Source organism: Myotis brandtii, unplaced genomic scaffold (assembly GCF_000412655.1).
Source record: "Myotis brandtii unplaced genomic scaffold, ASM41265v1 scaffold126, whole genome shotgun sequence".
Lineage (NCBI taxonomy): Eukaryota > Metazoa > Chordata > Mammalia > Chiroptera > Vespertilionidae > Myotis > Myotis brandtii.
Genome location: NW_005354425.1, coordinates 615,518 through 634,861, shown reverse-complemented (window position 1 = coordinate 634,861; position 19,344 = coordinate 615,518). Strand labels below are relative to the sequence as shown.

The 19,344-nt window shown below is 41.2% G+C and overlaps 1 pseudogene; it reads left to right on the top strand.

Annotated features, from left to right (window-relative positions):
• The first annotated feature begins 17,227 nt into the window (after positions 1 to 17,227).
• LOC102257558 lies at positions 17,228 to 18,797 on the top strand (annotated as a pseudogene).
• Positions 18,798 to 19,344: the final 547 nt, after the last annotated feature.

Here is a 19,344-nt window from a genome sequence, read left to right as displayed (position 1 = left end):
GCGAGAGAGAAGGTTTCATTTTTATAGAGTGAAATTTTGAATAAGTAGGTGAGGCGGTTGTCTTGTCAATGAAAACCCATTGCATCTGAGGCTGAAACCAAAACACTGGTAGGATCTAGGAAGGCAGGGAGAGTTAAGGCAGAGGCATAGAAATTGCTCTTCCCCTCTCTCGTCAATCCATGTCTATGGTCTTTAAGATAACTTGTTATGTAAAATTATTTATTTATGTAAGATGCACCTACACTGAATTTATCTGAAAAATAAAAAAGTAGATATTAAGAAAAAAATTTAAATGGAAGATTATAAGAGAGGGTGCCGGAAACTATTTATTGTCTTCACTAGGTGAGCATATAGTAGAGACCCCCAAAAGCTAGTGACCTTTGAAGCCCTAGCAAAGGTCGGGGCTGTGCACCACCCAGTTAATCTAGATAATGGTAGCTTAAGCATAATCCCCACCTTAGTTCAATTAATTCCTTAGATACTTATGTAAATCCTTGTTGATTATTGTTGATTAGATATTCTGCCTTTTTCTGGAAATTGTCTGCTGATGAGCTAATCTACGAGTCATTGAAATCTCCTTACCTAAGGGCTACTCCAGATCAATAAAAGGTTGGAGCGGCCTGAGCATCAGTGGAAGTCCTTCTGGACTTGCCCGCCTGGCTCCCCAACATTTCCAAATTGTCTCGTCTCTTTTCTCTCTCATTTGTGTGCGGCTCCTCTTTTCAGATCCCGAACCCTAATCCACGCGGAACGTGGAAGGAAACACCCACCACAGAGGGTTTCGTGTGCCAGCAAAAGTTACTGGCGTGCCATGTTTGGCACACGTGCCAGGGGTTGCCCACCCCTGCCCTAGAATAATTTGAATTGGAGGCCTTGCCCATAAGAGATTATCTACAACAACCTTTTCCACTCACATATATGACAGGACAAACTTCTCTTTTTTAAAGGTCTACTCTTCTTATCACGCTGCAATGACTTTTGAAGCCCCCAAGGCATCTTACGTCATTCCTAGCTCAGAATGTCTTATATACTCATGTTCCCTTTCTATCTCTGAATCTCTCTTGCATGTGGGCTCTCTGACTGTATGCAGGGTTCCAATACATAGGTATGTATAAAATTTGGTTATTTCCTCTTGTCAATCTAATTTGTCTCATGTAGATTTGTTAGTCCTGGGGGGGAAAAAAACAAAACCTTGAGGATAGAGGAAAGTTTGTTCCTCCTCCACAAAGGTCTTAAAATACCCCCGGAAACACATAGTGGAATTGTTAAAATGCAGGTTTCCTGCTCCCGTTCCCAAAGATGTTGATTCATCTGGACTGAACTTGAGGCCTAGTCATTTACATTTTATTCTTTATACTGTTAATAAGGTGGATTATGCAGATTGATTTTCAAACACGGAATCTGCTTGACATTACATTATTGAATAACCCCACTTGGTTAGGGTGTATTATTCATTACATATGTTACTGAATTCTATCTGCTAGTATATTGTTGAGGATTTTTTATTCTATAATCATGAGGGATGTTAGTCTACAGTTTGATAGACTGATTTTTTTACTGTCTTTGTCTGGTTTTGGTATCAGGCTGATGCCAGCCTCATAAAATGAATTGAGAAATATTCCTTTCTCCTCTATTTTCTTAGGGGAGGGGGGAGGTAGGATTGGTATGATTTCTCTTTAAATGTTTGGTAGAATTCACCAGTGAAGCCATCTGGGTCTGGGCTTTTCTTTGTAGAATGTTTTAAATTACTAATAAAATTTCGTTAATAATTATGGAACTATTCAGGTTAACTGAATAGTTCTTCTTGGGTGTGTATTAGTAGTTTGTGGTTTTCAATGAACTGGAACATTTCATCTAAATTATCAAATTTATGTCTGGAGTTGTTGGAATTATTTCCTTATTATTCTTTTGATGTCTGCAATCTCTGCATTGATATCCCCTGTTTCATCCCTGATATTAGTAACTTATGTCTATTTTATTTTTGTCAGCCTTGCCAGAGTGCCAGAGGTCTGTCATGTTCATTGACCTTTTCAAAGAAACTGCTTTAGATTTCATTGCTTTTTTCTATTATTTTTCTGTTTTTCAATTTCATTGATACCTGCTCTTCATCATTTCCTTGTTTCTGCTTTCTTTGGACTTATTTTGTTCTTCTTTCTGTAGTTTCTTGAGGTGGGAGTTTGGATTATTGATCTCAGACCTTTCTTCTCTCCTTATGTATTTAATGTGTTTCCCTCTCAGCACAGCTTAAGCTGCATCCAGAAATTTTAATTTATTTTACTTTCATTATTATTCAATTCAAAGTATTTTTAAATTTCTCTTGACTCTTCTTCATTGACCTATGGATTATTTATAAATCTGTAGCTTAGGTTCCAAGTATTAAGAGATTTTCCTCTTATCTTTCTGTTAATGATTTCTAGTTTGATTCCATTGTAGTCAGAGGACATACTCTGTATGATGTCAATTCTTTTAAATTTACTGAGATTTTTTTTATAACCCAGGATATGGACCATCTTGGTGAATGTTCTATGCACACTTGAAAAAATGTGTATTTTGCTGGAGTGTGTAGAGCGTCTTAGAAATGTCAATTAGATCTAGCTGGATGATGATGTTGTTGAGTTCTATACCCTTGCTGATTTTGTCTCAGGCATCTACATTTTCAACCAGATTTGGGAAAATAATACCTTCACTTGAGACCCACTGCTCTGGGGACTGAGTAAGGGATGGTGAAAATGAAATTATTTTATTTATTTATTTTTCCTTTTCATTGATTTTATTGGGATGACACTAGTTAACAAAATGATACAGGTTTCAGGTGCACAATTCTACAACACAACATCTGTACACTGTATTGTGTGTTCACCACTCCAAGTCAAGTTTCTGTCCATCATGGTTTATCACCTTATCCCCTCTTCCACCTCCCTCCCCTTCACCAATTACCACACTGTTGCCAGCCCATGATTTTTCTCCCTTTTTTTTCTTTTTTGCTCTGCTCCCCCAACCCAGGCCCCCAACCCCTCCCCCACTCCCAAAAGCTGTCAGCCTGCTCTCTATTAGTCTGTCTCTATTTTGCTAGTTAGTTCAAAGGGCAGCAGGGAAAAAGACTCCCTGAACCCAAGTCTCTCCCACACAGGTACAGAAAGGGAGGGTTTTCACTGACCTAAATAAATCTCCATGTTCCCTGGGACCAAGTATCTGGAATTAGATATATTTAGTTGATGAAGTCTTTCCACCCACAGAGCAGGATGTTAAGATTAATTGGCCTGTAAGAGAGTTGTGATTGGGGAAAGGGAGCACAAGGAGTTGAAGCGTTACACTGAAGTTTCTGTTACAATTGTTCCTATTACAACTTTGCCCAAGGCCAGCCATCTGGCTCTGAAAGCCTGTGGGAGCCTGGTATGAAGGCCCTCAGAATGCTGGCAGCTCCTGGGCATGTGGGAATGAAGGAAACCTTGGTGTTCCTCGACTCGCCTGGTCTGGGCCTTCACCCCAGGATGGTCCTCCCCAGTCCAATGCCCACGCTCATCTGGGCACAGTTCTCCAGGGTACAGGTTGTCCAGAAGATCAAAGCCAAAGGATCAAAGACAACACTTTCCTTCCCTTCTTCCCTGGAGCAGCAGCAGTAAGGGCCACATGTTCCTCTTAGCAAGTTCTGTTTGTTCACTCCAGCCCCCAAAGCATAATACCCTCTCCTCCTGTCTGAGCATGGGCCCCCAAACCCCCCAGTTCCAGCTTCAATTTTCCCTGGGAGCAGTGGGGTGGTGGTGACAGTGTGAGGAATTGGGAGGTGTGCATGGATAACCCCAAGTTTTATCCAGATCTCCCATTCCTCATTTTCCTTTCCTCCTCCCAAAGTATGATTGGAACACAGGTATGGGCTCCCAAGGGGGCCAGGTATAGGAAAGGGAATGGAAGACCAAAAAAGAAAGTGGTAAAACGCAGTGGTTTCTAACTATCAATGGGTCCCAGAGTCTTTTGAAAATGTGATGAAATAGTTTTGGACTTTCTCCTCAGGAAAAAAAATGACCTTGGGTAAGACTCAGTTATGCCTTCAGTTTTAGGGTGTTTGCAACCCCTGATGAGTAGTCCTTGGACCCCACTCTAAGAACTTCTGCATTAGAGGAAGTGGCAACCTATATGCCCTGATTCCCCCTCATGTAGCAGAAAGCCTCCTTTCTTTCTGACCTTCATCATCTTTTTTTTTTTAAGCGGAGAATGATGATTTTTATTTTTATTTTTATTTTTTAATATATTTTATTGATTTTTTATAGAGAGGAAGGGAGAGGGATAGAGAATTAGAAACATCGATGAGAGAGAAACATCAATCAGCTGCCTCTTGCACACCCCCTACTGGGGATGTGCCTGCAACCAAGGTACATGCCCTTGACTGGAATTGAACCTGGGACCCTTGAGTCCGCAGGTTGACATTCTATCTTCTGAGCAAACCAGTTAGGGCTCCTTCGTTTTCTTTAGTGCTCAAGATGATGTCTTATTGTTATATCTAATGAAAAAATAAAAATAAGCAGAATCTTTAAGGGACCCCAAATAGCCAAAACAATACTGAAAAAGAAAAAAAGACTGGAAGACTCACACTTCCTGATTTCAAAACTTATTACAAAGCAATAATAATTAAAACAGTGTGGCACTGGCATAAAGACAGACATATACACCAATGGAATAGAAAAGAAAGTTCAGAAACTAACCTTCACATACTGGGTCAAATAGGTTTGTTTTTTTAAAACATATCTTTATTGATTTCAGAAAGGTAGAAACATCCATGATGAAAAAGAACCATTGATAGGCTGCCTCCTACATGCCCCACACTGGATCTAGCCCACAATCCAGCCATATGCCCCAAATGGGAATCGAACCATGACCTTCTGGTTCATAGGTCAATGCTCAACTATTGAGCCATGCTGGTCAGGTTAGGGTCAAATAGATTTTTTGTTGTTGCTATTTCTTAAGTCTTTATTGTTGAAAATATTACATATATCCCCTTTGTTCCCCCATTGACCTCTTCCAGCCTGCCCCTGCCCTCTTAGGGTCAAATAGTTTTTAACAAGGGTGCCAAAACAATTAAATGGAGGGGAAAGAACAGTATTTTCAACAAATGGTACTGGGAAAACTGGATATCCACATGCAAAAGAATGAATTTGGACCCTTACCTAACACCATATGAAATTTTAACTCAAATGGATCAAGGACCTAAATGTAAGACCTAAAAAATAAAACTCTTAGAAGAAAACATCAGACAAAACCTTGGATTTGGCAATGAGTTTTTGGATATGACACCAAAGACACAGTTAAGAAAAGAAAAAAATAGACAAATTAGGCTCAATGAAAACGAAAAAGTTTTATGTACCAAAAGACAGTATCAACAAAGGAAAAAGGCAAGCCACGGAGTGGAAGAAAATATTTGCAAAACAAGTATCTGATAAGGCAGTGGTTCTCAATCTGTGGGTGGTGACCCCTTTGGCGGTCAAATGATCCTTTCACAGGGGTCGCCTAAGACCATCCTGCATATCAGATATTTACATTATGATTCATAACAGTAGCAACATTACAGTTATGAAGTAGCAACGAAAATAATTTTATGGTTGGGTCACAGCATGAGGAACTGTATTTAAAGGGCCAGAAGGTTGAGAACCTCTGTGATAAGGTATTAATTTCCAGACTATACAAAGAACTCCTAAAATTAAACAACAAACCCAAACCAAAAATGAGCAAAGAACTTGAATAGCCATTTCTCCAAAGAAGATATACAAATGGCCAACAAGCACTTGAAGAGATGCTTAAAATCACTACTCATTAGGGAAATGCAAATCAAAGCCACAATGAGATGCCACTTCACACCCATTAGGATAGCTACCATCAAAAAACCAGAAAACAAGTTTTGGCGAGGATGTGAAGAAATTGGAACCTCTGTACACTGTTGGTAGGAATGTAAAAAGGTACAACCACTGTGGAAAACAGTAGGGAGGTTCCTTAAAAAAATTAAAAGTAGAACAACCATCTGACCCAGCAATTCCACTTTGGGGTATATACCCCAAAAAATGAAAAGCAGCGTCTCAAAGATACATTTGTACACCCATGCTCATTGCAGCATTATTCATAATAGCTAAAACATCGAATCAACCTGAGTGTTTATTAATAGATAAATGGATAAGAAAAATGTTGGAATACTATGCTGCTGTAAAAAGGGAGGAACTCCTACCATTTGCAACAGCATTGATGGAGCTGGAGAGAATTATGCTAAGTGAAATAAGTCAGTCAGAGAAAGATAAATATCACATGATCTCACTCATTTGTGGATTATAATGAACAACATAAACCAATGAACAAAATCAGATGTAGAGACAGAGAAGCATCGAACAGATGCTCAAAACTCAGAGGGAAGGCAGGGGAGGGTGGGGGTGAGGGGGAGAGATCAACCAAAGGACTTGTATGCATGCACATAAGCATAAGTGATGGATGTGGACATCAGGGGGTGAGGGTGAGGGCAGGATTGGGGGGATGAGAGGACATTGGGGGGATAAGGACACATTTGTAATATCTTAATTAATAAAGGGAAAAAAGAAAAATGTGGTATATACATACAATGGAATATTATTCAGACTTAAAAAGAAAGGAAATTCTACAATATGCTACAACATAGATGAACCTTAAGAGCATTATGTTAAGTGAAATGAGACAGTCATAAAAAGACAAATATTATATGATTCCACTTCTATGAGGGATGTAGAGTAGTCAAAATTATAAAGACATAAGATAGAATGGTGGTTGCCAGGGGCTGGGAGGAAGGGAAAATAGGGAGTAATTGTTTAATGGATATAGTTTCAGTTTTATAAAATAAAAAGTTATGAGGTTGGATGATGGTGACAGTCAGACATCAATGTAAATGTATTTAGTAAATGATGTACTTAAATGATTAAGATGGCAAATTTTATGTTGTGTATTTTACCACAATTAAAAAAAAGATAATTAGGCAAACAGTAGGCCATAGCACTAGCTATTCACCTAGCACTTGATCACCAAAGAATGATTCTCCCTCTTAGTTTCATGTCCTTCAGCCTACATTTGATATCATTGATTTGTCCTTCCAGTCTGTTGCCATTTGGGCTATTTCCAGGATGCAAAATCCATTGATTTTCTAGGTGTTACTATGTCTAAAAACAGATCCTGATGACTAGAATATCTTCTATGACTTCAGATTTGTGCAAAATAAGTTATAAGGAATTAGTCACAAGGGTGAAAGGGTATTGCAAACTTGAACTTGGTTGCAGCACCAAGGGAACTTAAAGCTTACAAATATATTGGGTTTGGGGTGTAAGAAGAGAAAAAGAGGGTTTGATGGGAGCTTTGAAACCCTATTGGAAAAAAACTTCTGTTTATCCCACAGGAGCAATACAGTGGGCCCTAAAATTATTCTTAAATAATTTTTGATGTCACTTACTTTATACTCTTTAACTGATATATCTCAGGCTTTCTCAAGCAAAACCATTCTTTATGTTATCAGGCAAAAGAAAGAAAAAAATTGACTTGGCTCTCCTGCTTTGTCTCACCTGTCAGCCTACTGAGCATTTTCTCAGGAACATTCCAAGGGCAGTGACTAAGTGAGATCAAGGGCATGATCTGCATTTATCTCTTCCCTTTGCCATGTCCAGATCATCAGTAACTGTTGTCCCAAACATAAGGCTCCTGCTCAGGCCCAGACAAGTGCACGTAGTTGTACCCACGTAGCTCTAGCTCCTGGGGCTAGGCGGTATCTCTGAAGGACACAGAAGAATCCATCTTTCTGCAGAGTCACTGGCTCTTGCATCAGATTCCTGCTCATGTATGCGTATTTCCACCACACACGGAATTCTGTGCTCTACTGGCCCTGAAGGATAAACAAACACTGGTCAAGTTGAGGGAAGCAGTTAGATGCTGTGATGCTCTGGAATGTTTGAGACACATAACTTGCACCTTAGGGTATTGGCCTCAGACCCTGGAGCCAGATAAGGCACAATGGGCTCCATTTTATAGAGTATAGTAAATGAAATCATTTCAGGACAAGAGCTCAAATCCATACCATTTTATACCTCACTCAGTTATGCAGTTTTTCTTTAAACATTATTAAAGTTTCATTTATTTTAAAAATTGTTGGGGATATTCCCATGGTTCAAAACTAAAAAGATACAAAAAGGCCTTCAGGGAAAAGCCTCCCTTCACGCCTATTCCCACTCAGGTTCCCTTAGTGGAGGCCAGTTTCTTCTAAGATCCTTTCACTGACACTTTGTTTCATTCTTTAGTACAGTATGTCCTCTCCAAATTTGGATTGAGATTTTTTCTCAGCATTCTAGTTTGTTCCTGCAAACAAAAAAGTGCTTGCTCTTCACTTATAATCAGAGGTTACAAAATAAGTCTTTCTTTTGCAAAGCACTGCTCTACAAAGTTGCTATTGCTTGGACTGCATTTTCAGCAATTTGAATCTTATCAATAAGAACTAATCCTTACAGCCTGCTCTAGGCCCTGTGGGGGACCCCAAGTTGAATAAAGCCTTTGTTACTGCCCTAAGGGAACTTCTTTGTTAATTGGGGACACTGAGTGGCCTATCCAAAATAAATGGCTGGTGGGGGTACATTGGAGATTGGTGGGACTTTATGGAAAGCTTTGAATGCCGGAAGGAGAAATTTTAATTCAATACTGTTGTTCTTCAGTAACCTGGTGTAAATGTCTTATGAATCAGAGTAGATCTAGGCTCCAATGCCATCTCTGTTGCTTGATGAATTTTCATAACCTCTCTGAGATGCAGTTCCTTCCACTGTAATATAAGGATAATCATTTGCTGACACAGCCTTGTTTTGAGGACTAGATGAGATGATGAAGATGTAGCACCTGGCATACAATGGGTGCTCAAAAAGTGGGTTGATGTACTTTTTTGTAGGAAAAACTACATGAAATTTGGGCCTACAAGGACTGTGTGTGTGTTGTGTATATTAGGAGTACTGACAGTTGGGTTCAGGAGCTCTAAGGAGTGTGAGCAGAGAGGGGGCAGAGGACAAGATGGGAGCATTACCTACATGTGGAAGCTAATGCTGAATCCATGGGGTTGAGCTTCCTCCATTGACCACTAGGATAAGAAATGAGGTGATCTTTGACAGTTCATGAGCTTGATCATGACATGGTAAAATTAATGTTTGACAGGATTCATATAAGAGCAGTTTGGAGGCTGAACTGGAGGCAGAGAGGCCAGGTAAGGCTTGTCATCAAGGTGATAGATTCAGAGCCCTGGTGCCTTGGTAGGGCTAGAGGAAAGTAATGAATTAATGGTGACCAGAGAACTGCCAGCCAGAGCAACTGGAGCTATGATAATGCCTTTAAGAGAACAAAGGAGGGGGACTCAGTTTGGAGGGGAAAATAAGGTGGTAGGTGCCAGATGTGTCCTTGGGACAGCAAGACATCTAAGTGAAGAAAAACCCTCCACTGGAGTAGGTAGTTTCCTGTTAATGGAAGGAACTGATTCCTGTTAATGGAAGGAATGCAGCTGAAAAGGTTACATATCCCTAGGGAATGTTGAGACAGAGCAGATCACACTGGGCCAAATCTTCAGTTTCCTGATCCTCCAATATTTTCAACATAAGAAATCTGCCTAAAAGGAGAGGGGGAGAAGCAGACTGTGGCTTTCGATGTTGACTTGAGATTAGCAACTGTCTGATTGCCATGGTGACGAGGACGAGGAACATGATGCTTTTGCCATTAAGCATATCTTAGTGTTGTGTTCTTTTGTGTTGCCTGGTAACAAATGTTCTGAGCATCTCTGTGTGCCTAAGTCTGAACCAGGTGAGGGATGGACCTGGGGCTGCACCTGACAGGCTGTGTAAGTCGATTTAGGAGGCCTCAGTTATACCATACTGCCTGGTAGCACTGGCCCTGGACTCAGCACCATTTCTCCCTGGATTGGGGGAGAAAGAGGAGCCCTTCATGATACCCACTTTTCAAGTCCTCATTACTCTGGATGCATTCCTAACTCCTATGTCTTGATGGTCTGAGTGGCATCTTTTCTTATGCTTGCTGCCCAGAAGATGATGCAGACAAAAGTGCTCAGAGCTAATACTGGGACGTGACATAGAGATCAGAGAGGCTACATGTTGTCTGATTCCAGTTGTCTGAAATATCCAGAATAGACAAATCCATAGAGACAGAAAGCAGATTAGTGGTTGCCAGGGGCAGGGGGAGGCGGGAATAGAGAGTGACTGCTAATGGGTACAGGCTTTCCTTTTGAGTAATGAAATGTTACAGAATTAGATAGTGGTGATGGTTGAACAACTCTGTGAATATCCTAAAAAACACTGAATTGTAAACTTTAAAGGAATAATCATTATATGTGATTTATAGCTCAATAAAGCTGTAATGTATTATATTTTTAATCCTCACCCGAGGGTATTTTTCCATTGAATGTTAGAGAGAATGGAAGGAAAGGAGGGATGGAGAGAGAGGAAGAGAGAGAGAGAGAGAGAGAGAGATTGGTTATCTCCCAAATTCACCTGACTGGGTGGGGATAGAACCTGTAACCCAGGTATGTGCCCTTGACCAGGAATCTAACCAGCGACCCTTCGGTGCGCATACAGAGCCACACTGACCAGGGCAATAAAGCTGTTAATTTTTTATTGATTTTGATTTTTTAGAGAGAGAAAAGGAGAGAGAGATAGAAACATCAATGAGAGAGAAACGTAGGTTGGCTGCTTCCTGTATGCCCCCTACTAGGGACTAACCCCACAACCTGGACATGTGTTCTGACCAGGAATGGAACCAGTGACCTCTTGGTGCATGGGATAACATTCAATCCACTGAGCAACATCAGGCAGGCAAGCTGTTTGTGTGTGTGTGTGTGTGTGTGTGTGTGTGTGTGTTTAATGATCAGGTAGATTTCTGTATTCATGTCTCATATGCAACCCATATATATGTATACACTGAGAGGTGGTTGTATTTTCACTGTCAAATTGCTCTTAAGACTTGGTATTACTACATCAATCCTTACCTATTGTTTTATGTTTTCTAAATTCTCCTTTGCTAAAACTAAAAAGCCATAGAAATGGGGTAAAGAGGGGTAGGTGGAGGGCTGTTTACTCTTATTATGAGGGTTTAAAAAGGTTTAAATGAAACCTACCAATGTGCCTCAGTGGTTGAGCATTGACCTATGAACCAGGAGGTCATGGTTGATTCCTGGTCAGGGCACATGCCAGGGTCGAGGGCTCAATTCCCAGTAGGGGGTGAGCAGGAGGCAGCTGATTGGTGATTCTCACCATTAATGTTTCTATTTCTCTCTCCCTCTCCCTTCCTCTCTGAAATCAATAAAAAAAATTTTAAGAAACCTACCAAAACAAAAGCCCAACAAACCCATGAAAGTGACTAGTACATATACTTGACATAACCTCAGGTTTCATTGGCCTTGACAGTACTGCAGAGGAATCTTGATATGAGGATAAAGCGTGTTCACCCCATTTCCCTGGGATTCTAAGAATGAACATGTTTTTTCTCAACATCTGGCCAACATTTGAGTCATCTCCCCATTTGACTGTGCAATCAATATTGTTTTCAATGCATGGCTCAGCACACATCCTCATCCATACTGCAGTGGAAATTTCCCCTCAGAGCTATATGAAATTCAGTTCAACAAATGTTTGACACTGCCACCAACATTGGAGTCTGCCCCAAGAACCTAGAGAACCAATGCAGACTATATTTGGAAAGCCCCCAGGACCTAGGCATGGCTCTACCACTAAATGTGTGGCCTTGGTTAAATCTTGCTCCATGAGCCCCCCCACCGCCCTATTCTGGTACATGTCCTTTGTAAAATGAGGGAGAGGAGTGTGACTAATTGCTATCTAAGGGTCTTTCCAACTTAGCCATCTTATGGTTTATAGAACCAGAGCTAATGAGGTGTACTAACTGAGAAGAGTAGCCAGGAGGGGTTTAATGCTGAGAGTAGAATTGAGAATTAGTGAGGTATTTCCAGAGGCCAAGAAAAGAGGGGCAGGAAGCAAAATGGTGTGGGGGGTTCAGTTTCAAGTTCATATAGGCTGATTTCCATGGAAAAAGAAACTGGTGATTTGGAGGGTATTTATGCTTGCCCTGGATTAAGAAACAAGCCAAGAGAAATGGGGCTTGTTTTTGTGACTGTTTAGGAACTTTTCTTAAGTTTATAATGGTTAAAATAACTCCAGGGGGGTTGACCTCAGAAGTTGTCTGTGTTTTAGGGGTGTTAGGAACTGGAAAACTCCTTTGCCACGCCCCCCCCCCATTGAATACCTCATTTTCTAGCTTACTATTATAAATCCAAAACAAAATCAAACAAAAAGCCCACACACAATCAACAAATCTCAGGAATCATATTAACATTAATGGGGGAGGGGCTTACTGCCAGGCTCTGTATCGAGAACTTTATTGCCATCCCATATTTCATTTAATCCTCCCAACAATTCTCTGAGGTAGGGACTATTACTGGGCATGTCCTGCAGATGAGGAAATTGAGGCACCTAGTTTGTGCTCAGCACTCTTCTAGAAACTCTGGGGGATATAAGAAAGAAAAGGAATGGGACAGGACATTTCCTAAAATCTGGTCTGGTTCTGTTAACGAAAGTTGTCTATTACAAAGTCACTGAAAAGATCCACAAGAGCTGAAGGAGAGCATAGATTGTTTGCTAGTGATAAGTTCTCATTTCCTAACTTGTGGACAAATTTTCAATTTTTCTATGTTCCAGTACAAAGAGAACCATGACTTGTCTCTTGCAATTTATGTAGGAGATTGAATGTACCCTTAACAGTTTTATCATGCTTCCCGCAATTACCATCTTTCACTCTCTGAAAAGCAGAGGGGTGGCATGTGACCTTCTGTCTCCATGACGCTTGAATACCAGGCTTTGCCTCCAGGAAGAAATGGACACCTTCCCAGGGAGAAGAGGGTATGTATTTCCAAAAATGGAAGGAAGAAAGTTTAGCACAGCCTGGCCTCCCCCACTATCCTGCCCTGGCTCTGACCCCAGGCAGGGTCAAGAGGAGCCCACCCACTCTTCAAACACATTGTGTTCTTTCCATCTCTGTGCCTTTGGACAGGGTGTTCTCAAGGCCTCTCAATCTATTCTCCTTCTCCACAGACAAGTTCCAAATTTAGCCAAAATCCAGCTCAGATATTGTGGCTGCATCTTGTGAACCCCATTGCCCTTGCATCCCATTCCCTTGTTACTAGCAGATTGTATTTCTTTCCCTTTCTCCTGGGCACCAATGAGAGGACTGGAGTAAAGCATAGTACGGCCAGTATGTGCATGGCAGACTCCCCAGGTAGGCCCATCTTTTCAACTACATACCCTCCCCAAACACACACACACACACACACACACACACACACACACACACAGCCCATCTTGCATGCATCTTACAGAAGACAGTAGAGTATTGCCGTTAAGTAGGTAAACTCGGGATCCACACAGCCTGAGTTTCAGACCCAGCTTTGTCACTAACTGAATGACCTTGAGAAAGTAACTAACCCATTCTGTGACTCAGTCATCTCATCTATACAATGGGAATAGTAATACTTCTCTCATAGAGTCATTTTAAGGATTAAATGCGAGAATATATATATATATAGCACAGCACAGTGTATAGCATATAGTAATTGCTCAATCAATGGTATTTAGTAGTATTATTGCACAGATTTTGATACATAAAGAATGCCAAATACATTTTTCAGTGAATATCTAAATGGTTCACACAGTAAGGTTTTAGGGCTTAAATTAGGGAGAGGTCAGAGACAACTGGGCTACTCAAGGAAGCTGCTTATTCTGACCTCAGTATTCTCTCTCACTGCACCTTGTTCTTTTCCTTCAATGCACATATCACGATTTGTCATTATACATGTATTTGTTTACTTGTTTGGTACCTCTCTCAATCAACTAAGACCAAGGCCCATGTGTTTCCACCACCACTGTATCTCCTATACCTGGAACAGTGCTCAAGAAATATTCATTGAATTAATGAATAAATGAAAGAAGAATTTAGGGGACATGTGGGATTCAGGTGGTCTCAAGGGATGGGTAAGAGTTGATTTAGGTAGGTAAGAAGGCTTCCAAATGGAAGGAAATCTTGAGAAAGCTGAGCAAGTATGAGGCACTCAGGGGAATACAGCCAGTAGGTCCATTTAGCTGGAAGAGCAAGAGACTGTTTGCATAGCTCAGCTTGTATGGAAGGGGTCGGGTAGTGAGGTAGAATGGCTTTGAACACCAGGCCACTTAGGGATTCATTCTTTTGGCCAAGGTTTTGGCCTCTATCAAATATTCCTAGGAAAGATATGTATTATCAGCTAAGTCCAACGGGTTATGCATTCATTTACTTGCTCTTTGCCTTAGGGAAAATTTTTCTAGAGTGAAAATGATAATAACAGGAGACCACTGGAAAGACAAAATAGTGCCCTAGAGATGACTCAAAAGCATATAAAGAGGGGAGTTAAGACAAACCTTATCCACCTCCAGTGTTGCCTTCGTCTGGAACCTGAACCCCAAACTATTTATAGTTTGTTTCATAAAAAAAAATGACTCTTCTTTATAAGAGGTGTAGACAGGAAGTAGGAGTGCCTGTGTGACAATGGGAGGCTTTTGATTACTAATTAAATTTCTATTTTTTATAGGTCTATTCAACTTTTCTGTTTCTTCTTGAATCAATTTTGGTAATATGTGTGTTTCTGGGAATCTGTCCATTTCACCTACGTTATCTAATTTATCACCATACATTTTTCTGGTATTCAAAATCCTTTGGAAAAATCATTTTTGATAACTGCATAACATTCTATTGTTTGTCTGCACCATAGTTTATTTAACCATTTTCCTAATGGTTCTCCTAGGGCTGAAATGAATGTCTTTGTACAAACCTATTTCCTTAAGATAAATTTGTAAATATGGAGTTTCTAGGAAAAAAAGGTCTGAACTCTTCATGCATGCTGCCAAATTGCCATTCAGCAAGGCCAGACCAATTTGTCCTCCTTGTCAGTACATGGAAGTGCTTTGTAATATTAGGGGATTATGACTTTTAAACATCTTTGCTGATTTGGTAGGTGGGAGATGCTCTCTTATTTTTAGCTGTCATTTTAAAATTTCAAGTGAGACCAAAATTTGTTAATGTTTTATCACCCATTTGTGTTTCTTCATATGTGGTTACTCTGTTTAGTTTTTTTGTGCATTTGTTGTTTGCTCTTTTAGTGTCTTTCTTATTGATTTACAACATCTCTATTGTTTATATTTATTGGAAGAATTTTCAGAGATTTTTTTTGCCTTTGATCTTGTTTATGCTGTTTCTTGATATTCAGAAGATTTAATTTTTATGTAGGCATACCAGTCAATTTCTTTCTTTGTGATGTCTTCTATCACATGTATGCCAAAAAGCACTTCCTCATCCAGGAATTGGATGGATAATCTCATTTTCTCCATTTTAAAAATTTAGCTTTTACACAGGCAGAATTTATTTCAGTGTGTATGATGTGATTATTTTCCCAAGTCACAAATCACCTTAGTACTGTTTATGGAATCACCCTTTTCTTTCCCATTGCTCTGTGATCTTTACCTTATAAATTGATATATTTTTAAGTGTACATATGTACATACATATGTTTTGTTTTTTTCGAGGCTGTTTGTTATGTTGCATTGATCTGTCTCTTCTTGCACCACTGTCACACTGTTTTAAATGCTATGGTTTTATAGTATATTTTGATAGCATTACTCCTCTGACTCAAACTTTTCTTAGCTGTTTATGTAAGTTTACTGTCCCACATAAATATTATGATCATTTTGTTAGGAAGACTGCTTCCCTCCAGAGCCTACTTAAGTTATCCAACTTGGAAGTTGCCTAAATCACCTCTCTGGCTCATTAGACAGCATCCTCAGAAGGAACAATGAGCCAGGCTCCAATAATGCCTTTAGCTTACATACCTTCTTTAGCTCCTAGCAGCGGTTCTCAACCTGTGGGTCACGACCCCTTTGGCTGTCGAACGACCCTTTCACAGGGGTCACCTAAGACCATCCTGCATATCAGATATTTACATTATGATTCATAACAGTAGCAACATTACAGTTATGAAGTAGCAACAAAAATAATTTTATGGTTGGGTCACAACATGAGGAACTGTATTTAAAGGGCTAGAAGGTTGAGAACCACTGTGAGAAAGAAGTAAAGAAGGAGAATATTTTGGCCACACATCTCTGAAGAGCTGAAATAAAAAGGAATACTTTATCATGCCAACCACTTTCAAAGTCTATTTTTCCCTCTCTCCAAGGTGGAATTACTCTCTCAAGTGACCATTTTTTTAATTTAATGTACTTTAATTTTATTATGAACATTATAAAATTACATCTATAAATGTTCTTGGGTTTGTCTCTCTGTGTGGAATATGAACTTTTTACTTAGCCTCTCTGAGTTGTAGTTACCTCATCTATAAAATGGCAATAGTGACCTCATCATGCAACTTGCCTGGCTCAGAATTTGGCTCAGAGTAGGCAATCAATAAAGGACCACTGTAGCATAATTGTGAGAGGTAGTAGAGCATATGGATTAAGACTACAGGCCCTGGGGACAGACTTCTTGGGTTCAAATCTTATCTTCACCACTAATTAATTTTCTGATCTTGAGCAAGTTACTTAACCTGAACATCCTTTGGTTGCCTCTTCTGCAAAATGCAGGTAATGGAAGTATCTGCTTCATTGGGTGAAAGGAACAAGTTCATCCTATAAAACACTTAGAACAGTTTCTGGCACATATTAGTCACTCAATTAACATTAGCCATTCCTATTGAGTAGTGGTGCCCTCAGTGGTGGTGTTACTGATCATGTTAAACTTAGTTATTTGGGCGCACAATCAAGAATGTATTACCTAATACTACCATCTATTGCTTATTTTCAGAAATTCCAAATCTATCCTTCAAACAACAGTCATTTGGTTGAGAGAATATCTTAAAAAATAATAATAACAGTTCTTGAGACGTCGATGCTCTATGGCAGGGGTCCTCAAACTACGGCCCGCGGGCCACATGCAAATACAAATATTGTATTTGTTCCCGTTTTGTTTTTTTACTTCAAAATAAGTTATGTGCAGTGTGCATAGGAATTTGTTCATAGTTGTTGTTTTTGAAACTATAGTTGGCCCCCCAACGGTCTGAAGGACAGTGAACTGGCCCCCTGCTCTATGGTGTGGGAATTTTGTGGCACATGCGCCAACATGGTCTCAAATGACTATACCCAGAAAGCAACCCAAAGCTATGGGGCCTACCCCACCCAGCCTGGGCAGGTTTATTCCCAGCAGAACAACCAGCCCTATGGACAACAGAGTTACGGTGGCTACAGCCAGTCCGGGAGCACTTCAGGCTATGGCCAGAGCACCTATGGTTCTTATGGACAGACCCAGGACACAGGCTAGGGTACTCAGTCAGCTCCCCAGGGATATGGCTCAAACGGTGGCTATGGCGGTGGTCAGAGTTCTCAGTCATCTTATGGGCAGCAGTTTTACCCTGACTATGGCCAGCAGCCGGCTTCTAGCAGCACCTCAGGAAGTTACAGTAGCAGTTCTCAGAGCAGCAACTTTGCGCAGCCCCCGAGTGGGGGCTGTGGTCAGCAGTCTAGCTATGGTGGACAGCCGCCAGCTAAGGACAGCAGAAAAGCTCCTAGAATCCTCCTCAGGGCTACGGACAGCAGAACCAGTACAACAGTAGCAGTGGCAGAGGGGGTGGTGGAGGTAATTATGGCCAAGATCAGTCCTCCATGAGTGGTGGCAGCAGTGGCAGCATTTATGGCAATCAGGACCAAAGTGGTGATAGTGGCAGTGGCTATGGGGGAGGCCAGCAAGACCGTGGGGGACAAGGCTGGGGTGGTGGCAGTGGTTACAACTGCGGCAGTGATGGATATGAATCCAGAGGTCTTGGAGGTGGCCACGGAGGTCGAGGGGCATGGGCAGAAGTGACCTTGGTGGTTGCAATAAATTTGGTTGCTCTCAGGACCAAGGATCTTGTTATGACTCTGAACAGGATAATTCAGACAACAATACCATCTTCATGCAAGGCCTGGGTGAGAATGTTACAATTGAGTGTGTGGCTGATTACTTCGAGCAGAATGGTATTATTAAGACAAACTAAAAACAGGATAACCCATGTTTAATCTGTACACAGACAAGGAACGGAGCAAGCTGAAGGGAGAGGCAATGGTGTCATTTGATGACCCACCTTCTGCTAAAGCAGCTATTGACTGGTTTGATGGTAAAGAATTATCTGGGAATCCTATCAAGGTTTCATTTGCTACTCGGCGTGCAGATTTTAATCGAGGTGGTAGCAGTGGTCATGGAGGCCAAGGACAAGGAGGACCCATGGGCCGTGGAGGTTATGTAGGTGGTGGCAGTGGTGGCGGTGGCCGAGGAGGATTCCCAAATGGAGGTGGTGGCGGCGGTGGAGGACAGCAGCGAGCTGGGGACTGGAAGTGTCCTGTGAGAACATGGACTTCTCTTGGAGGAATAAATGCAACCATGTAAGGCCCCTAAACCAAATGGTCTAGGACAGGGACCAGGAGGCTCTCATATGGGGGATAGCTATGGAGATGATCATTGTGGGGGCAGAAGAAGCTATGATCAGGGTGGCTATGGAGGCCATGACGGGGACCGTGGGGGCTTCCAAGGGGCCGGGGTGCTGGGGACAGAGGTGGCTTTGTCCCTGGCAAGATGGACTCCAGGGGTGACCACAGACAGGATCACAGGGAGAGGCCATATTAGCCTGCCTCCTGAAGTTCTGGAACAGCTTTACTTCTATACCTAGTGTGACACTCGTTATTTTGTAACTTTCCAACTCCTGATGCACCCACGGTCCCCATTTATGGCAATCAGGACCAAAGTGGTGGTGGTGGCAGTGGCTATGGGGGAGGCCAGCAAGACCATGGGGGACAAGGCTGGGGTGGTGGCAGTGGTTGTAACTATATATGTGATTATGTGATTGTAATGTGATTGTAACTATATATGTGATTGTAACTATATATCTGGTTCCCATTATAAACCATCATTTTAGTTTAAAAAAATAATGATAAGATTCATTTTTAGGAATACAAAAATTGGGGAGCCCTGGCCAGTGTGGCTCAGTTGGTTGGAGCATTCTTTATGCACCAAAAGGTGGAAGGTTTGACTCCTGTTCAGGGCAAATACCCAGGTTGTGGGTTTGGTCCCTGGTCAGGGCACTTATGGGAGGTAGCCGTTCAATCTCTCTCTCTCTTTTCCCCCCCCCCCCTCCTCCTCCTCCTCCTCCTCCTCCTCTTTCTTCTAAAAGCAATTAAAACTTTTTTAAATGGCGGTAAA